Source organism: Apteryx mantelli, chromosome 1 (assembly GCF_036417845.1).
Source record: "Apteryx mantelli isolate bAptMan1 chromosome 1, bAptMan1.hap1, whole genome shotgun sequence".
NCBI classification, from domain to species: Eukaryota; Metazoa; Chordata; class Aves; order Apterygiformes; family Apterygidae; genus Apteryx; species Apteryx mantelli.
Genome location: NC_089978.1, coordinates 178431402 through 178451878, shown reverse-complemented (window position 1 = coordinate 178451878; position 20477 = coordinate 178431402). Strand labels below are relative to the sequence as shown.

Here is a 20477-nt window from a genome sequence, read left to right as displayed (position 1 = left end):
AATTAGAATATCAATTGATTTTTTATCTCTGAAATGGATCTTGGCAATCTGGCAGATGCAGTTTTTGCAAAATTGATAGCAAACAGCTTTGCTCTGTCACTCAAAATTCTCACTTGCAAGAATAGAGGTGTTACAGTGTTAAGAAGTCTGTATGTCATTAGCTTGGTAATCTGCACAGTCCGGTGCAGACCATATTCAAATGAAATTGCTTGATGGTATCATGGGGAAAACAAAACTACTAGAAGAAAAAAGAACAGGAGAAAAGAAAAGATAAGACATAGAGGGAGAAATGGTCAGCATTTGAGACATTTTGTCCTTTAATTCATAGCTCAGTGTGCTATGTAAATGAGGTAGATGACATTTATATGTAGCTATCCCTTGTTTTTCAGCTTTGATTAACATAACAAACGTGTAAACGGATTGTACTGCGTGGAACTCTGTGGTTGGTAGCTCTAGGAAAACGTCTGTAGTTTGAGATGAATTTTGAATTCACTGCTGCATCCTTTTTTAAACAACAATGAAAACAAGTGGAAAGTCCAATTTTGAGAATCTTTCCAAATAAAACTTATCCTTTTCTGTTTTGTGCAAAAAAAGAACCTCCTATTACATAATAAAAGTGTTTGCTCAGGAAAGTGTAGTGGACCACAGAACAACTCAATTTTTTGAAATATACTTTAGCTCTTATAAAATGTGGTATGTTATGCTGATAGAATAGAACATGTGGCAACTCTCCTTTTTTTTCACTTAGAGAAGTTCTTTTGAACATCATATTAAACAGAATAGGAGTCTGCATCTTTAGAGCACTGTGAAAAACCTTGATAATCCTACCCTGCCTCCAAATAACCCAACCAAAACAACTGTCTTCATTCTGTCATGCCTCCGGGCAGGATTAATTGAGTAGCTTGATCATTTTCATCTTTATTTCTTGTATTAGTTTATCCTCCTACCTATAATAATCCCCCCTTTTTTTGGCAGAAAGCCCACTGCATTCACTTAAAGTTTCCACCAGATCACTGTTTTGGAAGACAAGCCCCAAATATTTGAAAACTTGGACCCTCACTGTGTGCTGTGATTGCCTCTTGCAGTTTATGCCTCTCATTTTTCATTTCAGTAACAACAGTGCTTCAGCTGCGACCCAACAGTAGCTGTTTCCACTCATGTCTCTCATTCCAGTTTTGAGATAGAGACTACTTTTAACTGTTCAAAGGACAGTTAGAAAACTTCAAGTTTTTGTTTGTAATATGCAGCTATTTTATGGGAACAAATATGGTCAAGGCTGTGTTATTTTTATTGTACTGTTTTAGTAAGTTCCACAACCTTTAACAAGTTTGTCTTAAGTTATTACTGTAAGGTAAAGGTATATTGTTGACCCCATTTTAGAAACGAAGACCTTTAGGGTCATGCAGGAATTCTGTGGCAGAAATGATCAATGAAGCAGGGGGTCACAAATCCCACACCGGTTCCCTGATGAGTCGTCTGCCCTCCCTCCAGAGGCTGTGAATGTGATGTTGTAAAGAGGCAAAGGGCTGGGGCATATGTTTTTTGAAATAGTTCAATGTGAAATAGTGCTGTTGACGTTTTGGAGCATCTTATGTCCCAAGTAACTTCTGTTTTCCCTTTTGAGAACAATAACCAGCCCTCCATGAATGGGCTACAATAGACAGGTCTAAATGTTTGTTGTCAAAAAGAACCAACTGTCCTTTATAAACTGAATCAAATAGATCATGAAAGCTTTTAAGTCACCAGAGGTTAGCCTGTCTTCAAAATATCTGGAAGGAGAGGAAATCTCATTTCCCTATTAGAAGATTATAGCCTTTCCTTACTGTTTTTTCTTATTATTACGGTAGGGAGTTAGCAGTGAGGTGCTGTTAGCCTGTCACAAAGCTCAGGCTTTTACTCATGGTAGAAAATTGCCAGACATTCCCTCTCATGGCTCATTGCAAATTTGGGGGGAATCTCTCTTAAAACAAAATCAGAATGTACACTTGTTCCAACCAGTTCTTTTTTATAGGCAATTTCTGATCCAGATGGAATTTCTTGCCATGTGAGAGTGAAAAGAGCAGAGAGGTGGTGAACAGCCTCCCTTTGGATAGCACACTTCCTCGGATCTAAGAATGCTTGTGGCATGTGGAAGACCATGGACCAAGCTTTTGCTGTGGTAGAGTCAAACTGAAGGCTTGACCTTGAGTCTTACACATGCCAGAGGAGTGCCATAGTGAGCAAGTTCTCCAGTCTTTGCAGATGGGACACAAGCATGTTTTCTGTCTCATGTATTTTTTCATTAATAACTTCCAAAAGTGTCCTATTCCTCACCACATGACAAGGAAGGCTTTGAAAGCTCAGTGGCTACTGGGAGAGAAATTTTTTTCAGTGCTCTGTTGTCTGTGTGTGATACAGAAGTAATTAAAAGGAATATTGCTGTCTTAGTTGTCTCAGCCTAAAACGTCTGCAGATGGAAAATAAGCTATCATGATTTAATGGATGTATAATAAGATATAATGTATCCATATTGATAAAAAGCTCACCAGTAATCAACTTGTGTAAAGTGATAAAAAAACCCAACTGTGTTAGGGGCTAATTTGTATACAGCCTCCTTGTTATAGCTTTCTGCAGAAAATCCATAGTATCAAGTTACACTTGCATAAAAAGCTGTTCAAATAGTAGAATATATGATGACAAAAATAGAGGTACATCATGCTATATCCAACTGAATAAATACTGTTCCTTCCACGTGGCTTAGAATAGAACAGTCATCTTTTAAAAGTGGTATGTTTCGTAAAACGTATAAAGGCTACAAGTTAAATAGGCTAGACATACTTAACTAACTAAAAATGTCAGGATCCCTATTAAGATTTCTCTTTGCAAAAATCCAAAATAGCATCTATGCAGTTAAAATAGCACTGATGTTTCCTCCCATAGTTTATGCACCACGGAAGTCTTACTTTTATCAAAAACAGATTAATTTAAAAGAATGAGGAAATAGAAGTTTCAAGACAAACAGAGATGTCATTTGTATTAGTATACATTTCTAACTGTAATGTTGTAATATGTAAACCCTGTTAAAATTTTGATTGATACAAGCAGAAATTCTGGCCTTTCATTGTTTTGTTTCTCGTTAAAGAACATGCGCTGCATTTTGGGTCAGAAGAGTACCGTATATAGACTTTGGAAACACATAGCTCATTTAGAATAGTGATGTCCTACCATGCATTTTACTCTAGATAAAGGAAGTGGTATCATTCTGTAACAATGAGTCATACAATTAAAGTGCAAGGATCCTGTAAGGTTACTGAAGCATTACTGTGAAGAATTTTTTCTCAGTTATGTAAATCCATGCATTTTGGTTGTGAGTGGCTCATATGCATAATCGCAGTACAGTTGTTTTTCAATAAGTGCACTGTAAGTCACTGTATCTTAATTGGTTCTTCTCTACTTTCTATCCCAGTTTATCTTTAATCTGCAGAATTTTTAAACTATTTGTCAGAAGGAGAAAAAAAGACGCCATTGCAGCTTTTACATTTTTCATTTTAAATGTATTCCAACACCTTAAGAAGAGGGTAAAATGAAGCAGATGATAAAATGGAACTTAAACTTCTGAAAATTAAATTGTATTTAAAGTCTTTTTAAGACATGTTTATTCTTTCCTTCCTTCCTCTCACTTCTTTTCCATCTGGGTCCTTGTCTACAGGCTAGCAAAATTCTCTTTTACATATCTGCCATATATTTACAATAAGCAAGTTCTAGCTTCTGCATGACTATGGGAATGCAAGACAGCAACAGCTTTGGGGTTGAAGCTTTAAATGTCAGGGTAGTGATAATAACTATACAAAGATAAAACTTAACATTAATCAACATTAATTTACTTAATAAGCATCTTTGTAAAATCAAAGTGATCTTGATACATTTCCTAAAAATACATTCCTATATGAACAGATGACCTTGTTCCACCTACACCATAAACACAACGCTCCACCAGTAAAATCCCAGCATAGCTCTGACTGAATAATAATACTCTGTTAATGCTTCCAGTGTACTTTTGAATAGCTGTAATATCTGAATGCATTCAATCCAGGATATGATCGTTAACTCATTAATAGGAAGTTATTGCATATTTATAATGCTTTTTGCTGTCCTGCATGCTAATTGGATAAAAAGTTCCGTTTCTGTACCAACCTTATTCTGAAACGTTTGGCTGGCCTGCAGCTCCGCTTGGCCTCAGTAGCTGCTCAAAACTCCTAAGTTCAATTTTCATCCTGTACAGTGGATCGACAGTCCCCCAAAACAGGTGTTCAGACCTGGGTCATGACTCAGGCTAAAAACCTATGTTCTGTTTAGACTTATTTCACATGAGCTGTGCAGATAAAGGCTTATTTATCTCTCCTTGGCTTAGTGAGTAACTCTCAAAACAAAAGGGCGTTGGAGGCTACAGAGGAGACTGTAATATAAAAATATGAAAATAATCATAGGAAAGCAAAAACAAACCATAAGAATCATGTCTGGGTTAATTCTGAGTAATAGCTTAATAAATCAAAGTACAGGCTCGTAGATATATTTGGGTAAATTAGCAAATAAAATAATCCTTGATTTATATCTTCAACCATTTAGGTTAAAGCTTCAGGTCTTGTTCAGCCTTCAGCTATCATCATAGATGCAGCACATCATTTATTTCTCCCTGCTGATCTTCCCTTTTCTGCCCTTCTGCCTTTCTTCATTGACCAGTTGAGGTTGTATTAAGAGTTCTTATTACACTCTTTTCTTGGCAATAAAATTAATGTATTCATTTTCATTCTTATTTGGCATCAATATTCAGGGTGGAAGTATTATTGACTTGTGTCTATGATTAGAAAATTGAGGATTTTGTGCACAGGGTCTTTCTGAAATCTAATTCTTGTGGAGCTGGCCATTTGATGATATGCAGAAAATGAATTCAGACTCTTCATTGTACTGTTTCTTCTATGGTTTCTACAGTAGGGGTGGTGCTGGCACAGAGAAAAGAGGACAGGTTCTTTTCTAAGTTCATAACAAAGAAGCAAAATACTGCTGAGAGAATCCTTCCAGATTTCAATACTGGAATAATAGAGGGAGGCAAATACTGAAAATCAGAGTAAAGCTCTCAGCAATAGCTATTATGTATATAAACACACCACATACCAGTGATAGTCATGTTGTTCATGTCAAGCAAATACATGCAGCTTTTGCACTGGGGAAGAAACGTGGGAAATTAGAAGTAAAGATTTGTTTTGGAACACAGAGTAGATACAAGAAAGAGATAGATATTACAGTACAACAGTAGGAAAAAAAAATGAGTATTTCTAACTACAGCAATTTAAATTCAAAACACAGATTACTTTTTGATTTTCTCATGAAACCTCCACTCCCAGGGTTCAGTGATTATATGGGAACTTCAGCGTTGTTTTGTTTTGTTTTTTTTTTCACTTAAAAAAAGAGTTCTAGACCATGTGCTGGTAGGGAAAAGCTTGAAAGTATTGTCCACATGCATCCATAAGACACAGAAATCATTAGGCAAAGAAAAGCAGTTCAACTCTGTGTTATTTTATACTCTCATAATGTAAAAATATGTTAATTATTTTTAGAGACCTAACATGTTTTGAACACTTGAAATTAGGAGTCCTGAAAATACAGCTTTTAAATCCAAAGTATCTAAATAGATACTGAGGGGTGGAACAGTGGAAATGAAAAACTCATGGAGTGGAACGTGGATGAAAATCCTTGTCTGGAAGGAATAGTGCATGATCTTAGATTCTGCTGAATTATGCTCTGTGCATATTTTAATGGTTGATTATATCAAGAGGAAAATATTTTAAAGCCATGAGTCATTTTCATATGCCTTCTGATATGATCCCCTTAACATGTCCTCTACTTAAAGTTTTGGGTCTGACAGCTGCTGTTTTCATCCTCACATACAGGATTGAGCTAGGAACCTCAGGTATGAGCTGCTCTAGCCTGATCAAAAAGTGACATAGCAGACTCTAAGTGGACTAGGCACAGGCGAGCACACATGCTCACCAGCAGGTTACATATCTCTTCTGATCAGAGAAAGCTTGTCCCACACATCTGACTTAGGTCTGGGCCAGGACCCTGTTCCTGGGCTGGCTGGAGTCTTGGCTGACAACCCAAGGGGTAAAGGAGAAAACAGCTGACTCCTACAGGTTGAACACTACACGCTCGGCATGGAGGACAACCAGGCGCGCTCTAACCTCCGGTGCTTTTCTGCAGCACCTTGTGAATGCTTTGTCCTGTTGGGAAAGAAATACTGTCTCTTAACCAGAACCACACTGGGAGCATAACCTCAGCGTCGAACAGAATTATACGTTATTGATCATGCCTGCCTGAGACATAATTTTCAGAAACAGCAGTTGTTTTTGAGTTGTGTAATCTGAAACAAGGGCAAAGAGAAGCAAGTCCTCCTGTAAAATATGTGATGCTGAGAACATTTCGGCAAACTATGAAAAAATAAAAACCCTCTTCAGATCAAATTTTACTGCCCTGGGGGTGAAATTCATCTGTCACAGAAATGGGGGTGAGCACCTACCTTTTGTTTGGTGACAGGATTTTAACATGGGGTCCCTGAGAACCCCCCTGAGTCCCCGCTGGCACATCATTGTGATTATTATTTTATATTTTACAGTGTGTGTGTGTAGGTATTTTATTGCACTGTAGATATGTCAAGTTGTGCCAGCGCCTTATAAATTGAGTAGAGAATTCAATTTACAAGCAGAAAACTGAACATGTTTGCTGGCTTACATTCAGTACTGGGAATGTCTCTTAAAATTTCATTACTTTGTGAGAGAAGTATCCATTAAAATTATCTTTACATGCATAAAATAACTACAATCTTTGCTAGTCTTTTTCAAACTTAAGCGGATGAAGTGTTTACAAAAATTACCCGTTACCTGTTATAATTCAGTTCATAATCTTGCACTGAAAATGCTCTATAAAGAGAGTTTACGGAACAATTGTTCTCAACTTAAAATTGACAATACATTTCAAGATTGCTTCTTAGAAACATATTGCGTAAAAGAAAAAAGCACTTGGGACTATGTTTAATAGATTTGCTTTAAAAATATAGTCTATAAATGTGTAATAAAATACAGGAATTAGTGGCAAGATTGATATTACTTCCATATCTTGGCTACTTGTGCCTAGGCATTATGGCAAGCTATAATATGTTATCGTGCATGTGAACCAAGAGTAGATAATGAAGCCTCTGTTATTTTGAAGCACTGTTGTAAGAGGGCATGGATTAAAAATAGAATGTCATTCTTTGTTGTTTTTGTTAAAAATTCTACTTAGAACCGAGTGAGTTTGATGCTGAAAATTATCCAAACTAAAGACTTCTCTGAGGGATTATAAGTATATAATATCCCACTTATTTTGGTTGATATATATGGTATAAGGTATTTAGTTTTTATTTTTTTAATGAGACAAAAATGCCCTCATTGGTATATGATGTGTTTTAGACTTCTGACAATCAGGCTCACATCTCCAAGGTGGGCAAAATATTAAGCCCCTGACTACAAACTGCCGCTTTCAGGAACTCTGTAGGTCCATAGCATCCTTTCCTGCATTTTTTCCATCTTTGTAGGCTCAGCTAATGTTTCTTGCAAGCTCTTGAATTGTCTAAATCGGGAAATCCCTGCTGCTTTCAGAGCACCCAGCCAGTTTGCACAAGCTCTGGAGGTGGCCTCAAATCTTCAGAAAGATCTTGGTATGGGTAGACTTTGCTCTGACTCTACAGAAGGAGCTGGTGCTGCTGAACTTGAACGGCTGCTGGAGGAAGGCTGAGCTCCAGCTGGCAGCTGAGTGAGCCATCTGCTTACTCCTGCGCAGGTTTCTGAATCTGAATCTAATCTTAATTATCAACTTCAGCAAGAGCTCCCTAATTTGCTCACAGCCCCTATATCATCTGGGGGCATGTTTCAGTACTGTAGCTGGCACTGTTTCCCTATTGCAGCGAGAGCCGCCAAAGTGAAAGATGAGGTTTGTCCTTTCAAATGGGAAAGGCATTTCAGCCTACATCTCAAAGTGAGCTCCAGAAATGCTCAGGGTTTCTACACTTAACTTTTGGGAACCAAGCTCTGGAAGTCAGATTCACAAATCTGAATTAAATGCCTTAGTTCTCTTCAGAAGGACTGAGAAGCAGGAAGCCCAATTTATCCAAAAGGGAAAACTGGAGGGAGATGTGCCTGAAATCATACTGATCTCTCAGACTTTTACATCTAAGAAGAACCCTAGATTAGGCCTTTGTAACAGACAAATTCACAGCCTGAAACCACTCTCCCTGACTTAGAGACCTGATTTATCTCACTTTGAGAGCAATTGTCTCACTCACTTCCACCAAAGTCCAATCTCATGAAGAATGAGGGAATTTACTGGACCAGAGACCTGACTGAAGGACAGCATATGCGCTTTGCAGTGAAATGTCATTGGACAAAAGCAAATAACAGTGGGTATTCAGGGCTCCTTACTCTTAAACAAGTGTCCTACTCACTAGGCTACAGAATCTGCCCCCATGAATGCTGCATTTCTTTTCTAGCTGTTTCTACAGGAAAGGCAGATCCAAATTAGTTTTTCAGCTTAATCCTTTGATCCCTTTTAGTCTCAGGAAGACCAAGAACCCAGGTGTGTTAGGCTACAACCTAAATGATATTCCCCAGCCTCTGCTGGCAGCTCCTGTGTCACCAGTTAAAAGCACTTACACAAACCATCCATTTGACATACTAGAGGAGGAGTGACACTTCCTTGAAGTGGAAAGGAGAATGAATATCCTAAAACTGGTGAGCTGGTGATAGAATTGAAAGTCATTTCCACAGGAGAAGTTTTCTCTCCCTAGGTCCATTCCTCAAATGGCGGCACTCCAAGAGGGAGGAAATCTCCAGAACTGGAACAAGCATTGGACTTTTTTTTAACTGGAAACAGTGTATAAAGAGGCAGTACTTTCTTCACCTAGATGACATATTGATACTAGTTTTTATTTCTTTCTTACAGATATTTTTCCAGTCCCTCCTTACCAAGTTGTTTGAGTTTTCTTTCTGCGTTATTTCATTTATGTATTTATTAACAATATTCTCCTAGCTAGAACTCACATGCAAAAAAAATGGCATGAACAATATACTTGCTAGCCCTACATTCAGACTTGTTTCTTCTTCAGATTTAAAACCCCCCTCCTCCTCCAAAGCCAACTATTTCACAGTAGTTTCCAAGACCTCAGTATGCAATTTTCGGCAAACACTTGCTCTGAGCTGGAATGTAGCATTTCAGGTCTCAGCCCAGCAGTCAGTTACATGTCTGTAATATTCCATGGGTGCAGACTAACTTGCAGCAAGGGCAATGGAAGGATGACAGAGGAAGATAAGGCAAGCTTACTATTCATAAATTTCAGTCGAGCATAGCATTTTAGATTACAACTCCACGATGGTAATCACTTCATATGAAACTGTTTCAGAATACCAATTTCTAAACTTTCTTTCCTAATAAAATATTTATTGATGGGCTTTAAGTCCTAGGACTGGTAGGTGTCCCCGTTGACAGAAGACAGCATGGGGGGATAGGGCTGAGAGCACAGTGGACAAACGAGAAAGCTTAATGTTATCTGAACTCAGGGCATAACATTGAGATTGATAAAATAGCATGAAGAAATGTCAAAATTGACTTGACTGGCAGCTATTCTGAGACAGCCATGCATTTATCTAACAGTGATTGTGGGGTACAAAAATACTTGTGCACACTGCTTTTCTTGATATAAATATAGGTATGTAGGAACATACAGAATGGAAGAAGGAACCTATTTAGAAAAATTGTTTTTCTATGCAGTTAATGTGTTAACTGAAGTGTTTAAACTGTGCAACATCCTTGATTTGCAACAACTCGTTTTCGTTCAGCAACTATTGACAGTTGGACTTTGATTCTGCACAGTACATGGATCTGTCCAACATTGCTACTACTTTTCACTGCCACCTAGAATGAGACTTAATAAGAAAACTAGATATAATTTTATAATGATAATGACAAGAGACATTTTTATTCTGTTCAACTGAGTATTTATCCCAATAATTCCTAGTAGAACAAGAACAGAATATATATATATATATATACATACAAAAAAATAAAATTTTATCTTAGCTCTGCTTATTAAAACTTTGTAAGTATGTATGTGATGTGATTTTAGAAACATATATTACACACAGGTATGGTGGTAGCAACAAATTTCTTTTCATACATTTGTAAATATCAATGCAATTTTTTCTCCCATTTCATTTGAGTAGGCTGCTTGTTAAGAACTGTACACTTTTTTGCTTCATGGACCCGTGACCTATTATCACAACATTTTCATGATTGCAGTCAGAAAAAAAGACAGCATTTGGGACAGTTGTTAAGTTTAAATGATCAGTACAGTGCTACTTTGAGATGATTTGGGGAGGAGGGGGGGGGCTGAAAATTTCCAATGGAAGCTTTTGGAAGAATGTAATTACCTCACTTGGGATTTGGGCCAACCTTGCAAACATCCAATTTCTACACAAGTGATTGAGGTTCTTTCCATTTAGTTTAATGAGAGTTGGATGGGGCCATAAGGCATTACAGTCCTTTGGGGAAAATCCCAGGGGGTCTTTCATCAACACAAAAGCTTGGGGCATCGGTTTTATGCTGCCTTCAAAGCACAGAAGCTCTTCCATCAGTGTGTATCCAACACGGTTCCTCAGCATTACTGACTCAGAGGAAAGCGTGCCACCATGGTGAAGCTTTCTGCACTGGAGAGGGACCACGAGACTGGCAGATTATGTTGTTTAGCTTTCTTCTTTTTTGCTTAGTTTAGGTCACCCATGAACTTTAGGGAATCATTTAGCTGTCTGGTGAGTATATTGGAGAGTCTGTGACATTAAGCAGGGAGTCAATGTGATGCCCCACTAATTCTTCCCTCCTTGCAGTTTCAGTGCTGAGAAGCATCTGTGAGTCAGATTTCAAATTTCACAGGCTTCAAGACTTTTTACAGTGACTGAACCCCAGCAGTACTTTAATCCTTGCGGACAAAAGTCAAGGGTTGCCCCCAATGCCACCGATAGTTCTCTGTTGGGACAGACTTCTTAAATCTTTCCCCCTTCTACCAGGGAGAATTATAAATTGTGAAGTACTAGGACCATACATTATATCACAGTCATGCATACTAAGATGGGTCATTTTTAATAGATTAGCAAGTGTTATAATGCCACTCTGTTTCCAGGTTGGTTTTGTTTTGTTTGTTTGTTTTAAGATGTAGAGACAAGCTATAATACACTTACCTCAACATAGGATAGAAATAAATGATGTCTGTGCTTACAGTTGTTGGGGAGTGTACTTACCATCCAGTTCCCGAGCTTAATGAGGCTATACCCAAATTGTGAGGATGCTGAATTACAGCAGTTTGTTACTCACTCAGCATTGTCAGAATGACGGTTGGGAGCCATTAGGAGGCAGAAGTGGCAATGAGGATGCTTGCTGTAGCAAAGCAATGCTGATGGTGTCTGTTTTCACAGAATATTTTATGGCACAATGAAAATAAGGGGGTTTTGCACCGTTATTTTGTTTGTACTGACATTTGGGAGTGGAGAATTAAAGGCTGTAAAATCTCTATGTTCCTGTCCTGATGCTAGATGATCTTTCATTAAATGGCCTTTTCTAAGAAAAAAAATCAGTAATTGTGATGGCAGTTAGTCATTGTTATCTGTAATAATAAGACGTGATTGAAAAACTTTTCTGTGGAGTATGCCTGTCCGAAAATTTTGTCAAGTAATAATAAGGAATAATTTTCTAAAATGTTTCAAACTATGCAGACTCTCATCAAGAAATACCTTTACCTTCTTTCCCCTTTGTCCTCCAAAGAGACACAACTAATGCATTTGCTTCCACCAGGCAGATGACCACTAATGACAGTATATGTCTTCACAACCTCCGTATCCATAGGTCTGATGTTCTGAGAATTACCATTGCAGAGCAGGCTGATGAGATGTATGGCTTGTAAGCATTTGAGGTCACATCTGTCATCTGAGTGATACAAATTTGTGACTTACAGCTCCAGTTCTTCTCACAAACTTTCATCTACTTCCTCTTTTCCTTGGCTTGCTCATCACACAGCATGTGTGACTCCTGTCATTTCTGCTTCCTGCCTCTCCAGAAAAAGCAGAGTTTTGCCATGCTAAGGCTTTCACAGAGAATACAGCTGCCTCCTCACTAATCTACCGGAGAAAAGAGAAAAGTTAAGGTCGCTGAAACTTTTTTGACATATGGCTGAGAGAGGCATAAAACTCCCTGCGGGTGCTAGTCTCTACTTCATTCTCTATGTTGTCTGTCTGGCATAAGATACTTCTAATGAAAAAGCGTAAACCAGTCTCTCTTCTGTCTATTGTATCATAAGGACTTTTCCTTCCACTTCACACAAAGCATGCTAAGAAGGAGTGAAAATCTTTCAGCTAACCTTCTAGCAAAACAGACCACTGAATACTGATGTTTATTTCATAGTAGCTTCAGGTCTAATGTACTGTAAAATATACAGATTTTTCCTGTCACAATGGCAGAAGTAATGAGGGAAGGACTAGCTCTTTTGTGCTACAAAATAACAGTGCTCCTGTCAATAATTGCTCCCTACCCCATGAATATGTTGAACATCCCTCCACTGACTCATGAACCGGAAACCTTATATCTCCGCTCAAGTGTTTTCTAAATGATAAGCTACTAGTTGGACAAGACTAATTTTTGGAAGGAGGGCCAGAAGAGAAAAGTGTGTTGCCTATGCCCCTGCAGTGTTAGTGGCTGTCAGCAAAGTTCTGTGTGGTCTCAGATAAGGATCAAGAATAGAGACCAGCTAGGATAAATTTTAGCATTGCCAAGATTACAGAGAGGTCAAAGTAATCCATAATTGGTTACAGTGCTGACTTCCAGAAAGAAGTTGTTTCTCTGGTATGAACTGACTTACTTTAAGGCATGTGAGGCCAATTAAGCAATTACTAGCCACTTCCAAGAGGTATGTTTGTGCGAAATTCATTTCAGAAAGGGATAAAAGGGCTATCAATCAAAAGATAGTCTAAATGTTGCTCATGATGTTCTCATAATTAAAATGTTTTGACTGATCAAATAGAGAGCTATTTAACAGGGCTTAGTTTGGGGTGTTTTCTTTCAGTCCTCCAATGGTTTAATCTGTGAAAGCCACTGCAGAGATACTGGATCTCTAAGCCATGAGCAGTGAGGTAAATGCCATTTAGCTCTCTGCTCCAGAGAAGGGCTCACTCTTCCATCAAGTGTCACCTCTGCCGTGATGTGCTTGAATAAATATAACCAGGCTCGCTCACATTAGTGGAGTCTGCTAGCATGACACTGCCAGCATAAGTTATTTATGATTTGGGATGGGTTGAATACTAGTCACAGCACAGAAATAATATTACCTTCCAAGCTCATTGCATAATGGAGACAAAAACTTTATCCTTACTAAAGGACAATTTCACCATAACAATATAATTGATAGGCCCATTTTTACCCATGCCAACTGCACTTCTCATATGCTCGAACGTTCACTGCGTGGAGCCATAACTTTGGCTCTGAAGCGCCATTGAAGGCTATTATTGATGTGGTCTTCCTTTTCCTCAGCTCAAGGGCAGCCTTCTCACTACGCAGAAGATTCATGAGTTTGTGATAAGTCTGATTAGAAACACTCCAACTGTCTTCTCAAAATGAGCTGAAGTTATCTACTAGTTGCTGGAAACCTCATTTGAATTTTCACCCAATTAGTCTTAATTCCACTGTACTGCAGAGCAATATGCTAGTATCAGCGATCAGAAAACAAGGCAAATATCTGCAGATATATTTCTGAAAGAATTTGGGAGAATTAGTATTGATTTCTCTGATTTCTTTGGTTCTTGAAAATACAGCAAAGGCAGCATGGGTTTGAGATTCACCATTAATTAAGCAGTGGGCTCACCAAGTTATTAGCACTTTTAAGTCTGGAAAAAGTTAGAAACTTTGATTTCTCTTTTTTTTTTTAATAATTTGTATCTTCCTAAAATAATGTCTTGGGGGTGATTTTACAATATATAAATTACCATTTTGTATTTATGATGTTCTTAACCTTGAAACTCTGTACTGATTTAATGACAATTCACAGGTTGCTGAGCCATAATAAAACATTTGTACATTATAAAAGCTGTTTGTCTTATAGGTCCTATAAATTGAGGTAACCTAGGAGCAAAGAGTGATTAAAGTTATACAAGCATAGTCATAAAGATAAGTAAATAAGTAATACACTAATACTAGATAATAGATGACTAATAAGTAAATAATTAAAAAATAATAATAATAAAGAGTAAAATAAATAAATGCAATGTGTATATAAAGGCACTTGTTTGTACCACACTTTAAAAGTTACAAATTGCCCTGAGATCAAAATGGGGTGTAAAAATAACAACATATTTTACAGTACCTTTTTCATTCCTTTATAAATGTATGATACCTAGATAAAACATTAAAAAAGCCCCTCTGTATCTGAATAATCTGAATCTGGTGTAAAGTTAAATGCTTTCAAACTTTTCTTTATATTACATATTTGGGGGGAGGGGGCAGGGGGAAGCAACTTTTTTGGAGTCCCTGTTACCCTAAGGCTGTAGTTCACAGCACTATTAGCCATTAATGCACGTATCCACAAAGGGGGATATTCATTCTGGTGCACAGGCCTCTACGACAGCCCATGCAGTACATAAGCCTCACTTCAATACAGGTTTTGAGTTATGAAAGGTGCCTTTTGCAAGCTTCTAGAGTGGACTACATTTCAGACCAGGACATAGAAAAATGGCATGAAAATGTCTACTTGCTTAGCAATTTCATACTGACATTTCATTTGAAAATTACTTATGCCTTACCAAGATACCCCTTTTCTACAGATCACACATCTTCCTAGATTAAAGGAATGCTGTTAAAAATAACCAAGGAATTTCTCTGTGTACTTGTAAGTTCACCTCAAGACCTAATCCTGAAAACATTGTTCAGCACAGTATTTCTGAAATTAATGGATCTATTTACAGTAGAAAGGACCCAAATCAGAGCTATACTTCTCCAGAAACATCAGGCAGCAAAGAAAATATCTTTTGAGAATTTTCATCATTTATGAATTCTGTTTGACAATAGAGCCCTTTATGTACATTTGTCAAGCAGCAGACCCTATTTTCAATATGGGATTCATCTGTATTGGAATCAAGAACAGATCCTGGAATCAGGAACAGCCTATGGGAGATACAGCCTAGCCTCTGGCCTATATGGGATAAATAGCTGAGTAGTTAGGGTAGCAACCAAAAAAGAATGCAGAGCTTTACTCTCAAGGTTATTTCAATTTTTCATCCAGTGAATATATTATCTAAAACAGTACAAAGAGCCAGTTTGCTGTCCTTCTAGAAAAGGCTCATATCTTCAATATAATTTTACATCTTCTTGCATGCTCTCGTTACATGAATCTCACTTTAACACGAAGTGTAGCCTGATGTGGAGAACTTGCCAGCAATATAGAGCCATACCTGCCCTACAAAGTCAAGGACGTATTGGAATTCAATATTTTAGCAATCTGGTGAGCATTGAGAAAGGGCAAGAGGAGGCAAACAACCAGATCTCGACAGCCCATTTGTCCTTCATGGATTCAGACACCTGCCAGGAGCCCATTTATACACAGTACATTTCTATCAGTGGCTTCCTACAAGCATAGTTATTCTAGGCTGCAACAAGATCAAGGCAGTTTGGACTGGCTTCCTTTTTCTCTAAGACGTGGATAGGCAGAGTATCTTTGTCTACTGTAATACCTTATGAGAGTATATTGTGAAGAACCACTCCTCGAGGTCTGTCCTCCTTTGACCCCTTTTTTCATTTGATAAAAATTGCTACTTTAAGGATTTTTAAAACAATTTTCTAATTTGAAGTTTTTTACCCTTATTTTCTTTTTTGGGGGGGGGGGGAAGGGCATGAAACCTCTGGAATGTGTTCTTTCCCACTGCTCTCACAGCCAGCAGAGTTTAGGCTGGGTACAGGGTCATGGAGTTTAAAGGCCAAAAATTATTTCATTACCTTGTGGCCATTTCAGTTCTCAGTGCCAGAATCAGTTATGGCAGTATTTGAATTGTGAGCAGTAAGTTTTCATATTGAATACAGTATCTGTGCAATGTTTATTTGCCAGGAAAAAAAAGTGGTTCTATGGTGAGGAGATTTTGAAAGAAATCTCTTGACAAAGACAAGGTTTTGATCATGCCTGATTTTGCTGGGGACAATTTGTGTCAGTAAAGTAACACCTCTGCATTAGTGTTTCTTTGTAGTTGAATTCTGCCTCAATTAGTAAGGCTGCTGGATGACTTATGGCTTGAAGCTTTTCTCTTTTTTCCAACAGTATCGTTTTGTCTAATGAAAGGACATTATCTTGCCCAGTCAACTTGGCCTCGGTTGTTGTTGTGATGGTCTAAGGGTACCTTATTACTGCTTCTGTGAATGAACAATTTGAAAGCATCTATGTGGAATTTATTTCATGATTACTCACCTACTATTAAACTGGTTCCAAATAAAGTTAAATGGCAGCCTGACTAGCTTCTTGGAAGCTCTTTCCAACTATAAAAGAAATTTTGTGAGTTTTGTGCACTGCTCAAGCTGCTTTACAGATGCACCATATTTAATTAGATTAGTTTTAATTAGACTACAGATGTAAAGTTGCATCTGTGTATCACTATTAGGCTGTTTCTAGTCACTTTCAGCCAATAATAAACCACCAGCTCATCTGCATTCATTTAAGTGTGTTAACCTTTTGTTTGCTGGAATAATCATTGTGGAAGAATGCATATAACTTACAGATTAATATGTCATTATTGTCATGTGGCACCATATACAAAAAGTGAACTGGCCTAAGAGAAAATCAGGCAAGGAAAGAAAAAAGGAAACTGCACTGAAGAATTAATTCACTCTTAAATAAATCTTTCTGAGAATTCCTTTTATACTTATTTAAATTCCTTTAGAGTACTTATTTTCAAAGTCGCAAGCTTTGAACTTTATTGATTGCTCTTTTACCCTTAATGTTTGTTTTCTTCATGATCTTTTCATTTTAATTTCTTCATGCATCACAGAACCCATTTTCTTTCACTGCCTCTCCCTTTCCGCTATAACCAGCTTAACTCAGTTCTGAGGAGACTGAGAATTAATTATTATTACTGGTGATGCTAAAGGTTTGAAGGAATTGTCAATTAGCTATTGCAAAGTTGTTATTATCAGGAGAGAGCACGGCTGCTTCTTTAGTTAATGGTACTTGCATGAGAAACTGGGAACTTGGTGCAGAATCCTAGTTGTGCTGAAATCATCAGGAGCTTTGCCATTGATTTCAGTAGAGTGAGGCTTTTACTCTGACTTCTAATTCCAGGAGTTATTATTTTTCCAGTGTTTAATTATGACATTACCTTTTCATTTTTATTTATGCATTTTGACTAAACTTCACTTTAATTGCTTCAGGCTTGATTGTATTTATATAGAGACAGAAGCAAGAACTTTGCTGTATGCTTTTAATTTTAAGATGTGATTTTTTTTCAGCCTCTTTGATCAGTAGCAATGAAGTTAATCCAATGAGAAGAATGAGTTTTAATTAAACAAATTTAAGAAGTGGGATGAACTTTTAAGCAGGCAGGGGATACAGAGGGTTGTTGAATAGCAATAGGAAAATGTGTTCATGCAGAAGAGCTGCAAAGATTGACTTTAAATTCTAGAGAAAAATACTACTAACAATGGAAGTATGCTAATCTCAGGAGGGAAGTGTGCTCTGGGCACACTGTTGCCCATTCTCAAGTTTTAGTGACAGTCTTTGTGATCCCTAAAGCAAGTCACTGGTCATCTTCTCCTGGCTGTCCTGCTTGAAATTATTTGATTCTGGTTATGACAACTAGCAACTTGGCGTTCAGAAAGCCCTTCAAATGTAAAAAGCAATGTCTTGATACAGCAGATCAATATAATTACATGAGCATGGAGTTATGTAATCTATAGGACTGTAGATCCAGGTCTATTACAGAACTTTGAGACAGACCCTGAGGACCATTTACTGAAATAAAGTCAAGTCAGAATATCTAATAACTGATTGTCAGAGTCTGCATAAGGTTTGGATTCTAGTTCTCTTCCCACTGAGTAGAAGAAACTGGCAACATTTCAGAGGCTGATTTTTCAGTATGCCCTTACAGGGATGCTTCACTTGGTGGAGAAAGTCTGACCTGGACGTATCTGTAGGATCTGTGCTGAGCATGCTCAGTGTCAATAAGATACAATAGAATATGGTAGAAGAAGACAAAGGAAGAAAATGGCCTCTCTGTGAATTCAACTTGTACAACGAGAGCCCATAAAGGATATAAGTGCCTAGAAGTGTCTGATTTTCAGCTGGGCAGCGTAAGGCAAAATTGATGCCTAGTGCAGACAATCAAAGGTGGGCTGCGGTACTGAGAGAGGGGATTTATTTCTTTCTGTCATACCCAGGGAAAATGACTGACGTAATTTGAGAAAAACTCGCATCCTGCATTCAGTATTACATGGCTGGACTTCAGACTCAGCACAGGAGGGAGTCAAGGGGTCTCAGAAGAGTGAAAGGACTCACAGACTGGCTGTCCAGGAGCAAGCCAGGTACAGGGGTTAAAATGAAGGAGGATTTTCTGCTGAAACCCTCAGCACATGGCTCAGAGCAACAGGCCGGTTCACAGGCCACTTAACTCTGGGGAATGCAGATTCCCCTCCAAAGGACAGATGCCTACAGCCATTCTTTTGGGGGAATGGGAGTAGGGATGGAACAAGGCTGAGCCTTCTGATACTGTGCTGGTAGCACATCTCTCCACTTTTTATATGTTAATCTAAAAGTTGGAGTGCTCCTCCAGGAGATGGGGAGACTTGGATTAAATTCCTTTATCATCATGATGTCACACAAAACCATATAACCCAGCAACATGCTCGTCTCATCAGACCGGGAGCTATAACAGATGAGAGCACTTTTAACCCTTGTTGAAATCATGCCATTGTGTAAGAAATAATTTAAAATATAGACCAAATTGAGTGAGAAGAACAGATTTCTGGTTGCCATTCTCAGCATTGCTATTTTTTAGAAAAAGCAATGCTCATCAAATAAAATATAGAAGTAGCTGAAAAGGACCTTCTTTCTGATGGTTCCTGCTCTGTCCCAAAGCTTACAGAGTCATCCTTCACCTCTGCTTCATGTCAGGTTAAAAAAAAAAGGCAGATAAAAATACTAGGTGAAATTTTTTTGTGAGAGTTGCTATCACATGAGTCAAACTGATAATAACTGCTTTTGCTGATAGCCAATAATATTAACAGAACAAAGGAAGCATCAGGACAAACTACCTGCATTAATCCACACTGGGCAAGAACATTTTGTGCTGTCCTTTAGGATGATACATGTGCTTATAAAACAGTCCTTTCCAGAGTTCTTTCAGGTTCACATCATCCCCTACACCTTAAGTGTTAACTTTGGGTTACAGCTGTAGCACTTACTCATGGCCTAGCTGAATATAGAGGCAGACTAGAGCTTGTGTAAATTAATTATTCAGGCTAATTAGCAGAAATCTGAAGCACAACATGAGAGGAAATATATTCCAGGAATGATAAATTAATAACTACTAACATTGTCCTCAGCTGCTAGATATGCAATGTGAGAAGCACAGCAACAGTGATAATTGTGTTATACCTTACAGAAGTAAAAATGAAGGATGAGAGAAACAATGTTCAGGTAGCGTGTAGGAGATCTGGATTAAGAGGTCAAAAGACAGCCTGCAGCTTTTTCATTTCACAGACATGGACTAAATCCGTACAACAACCGTATAACTTTGATGTAGATTTCAACATACTAACATGAAATTCCAGGCATGTATGAACAAAGGTTGTGTTCTTAGTTCCTTCAGCAAACTGACCACTTTTCCAAGAAATACTGCTTGGCCTTCGCAGAAAGAAGGACTATGTAGTGTTAATGTCTCCTAAGAACAGTTTTACCTTGTCCCAGACTGAACAAGAAGAAAAGAAAAAATGAATATATATAGCATTTACACAAAGCGTTTTGGAGAGAATTCTGACCTTACCTCAATGGAACAACATTTCAACCTTTGTATTTATGGAGGACAGAAAAAAACACTCTGAGTTCTTGTCCTAAAAAGGATAGTCCTCCTTCTTAGGGGGGCATAATTCCAGATTTGATTAGAGCTATTAATGAGGTCAAATGATGCTTTTAGGCTGGTAGCTAATGTAAACCAAATCTATTTATCACTTTGGCAGTGGTTCCTGCAAGAAAGTTAATGACCATTACTGCACTGCTAGTTAGCCAATCAGGAATTGTGCTTTTTGTGCAAAAAGGCAGAAGTTAGTAATCAATCATCATCATCCTCATCATAATAGTGCTGCTAAATGAGCTTCTAAAAAAGAAGAACAACGTGACTATTAAC

At 37.9% G+C, this 20477-nt stretch overlaps 1 protein-coding gene across 1 annotated transcript in view; it reads left to right on the top strand.

Moving 5' to 3' along the window:
• Positions 1 to 20477, top strand: part of SYT1 (synaptotagmin 1) — a 360397-nt gene that overhangs the window by 223549 nt on the left and 116371 nt on the right. The gene's annotated exons all lie outside the window — the stretch shown is intronic.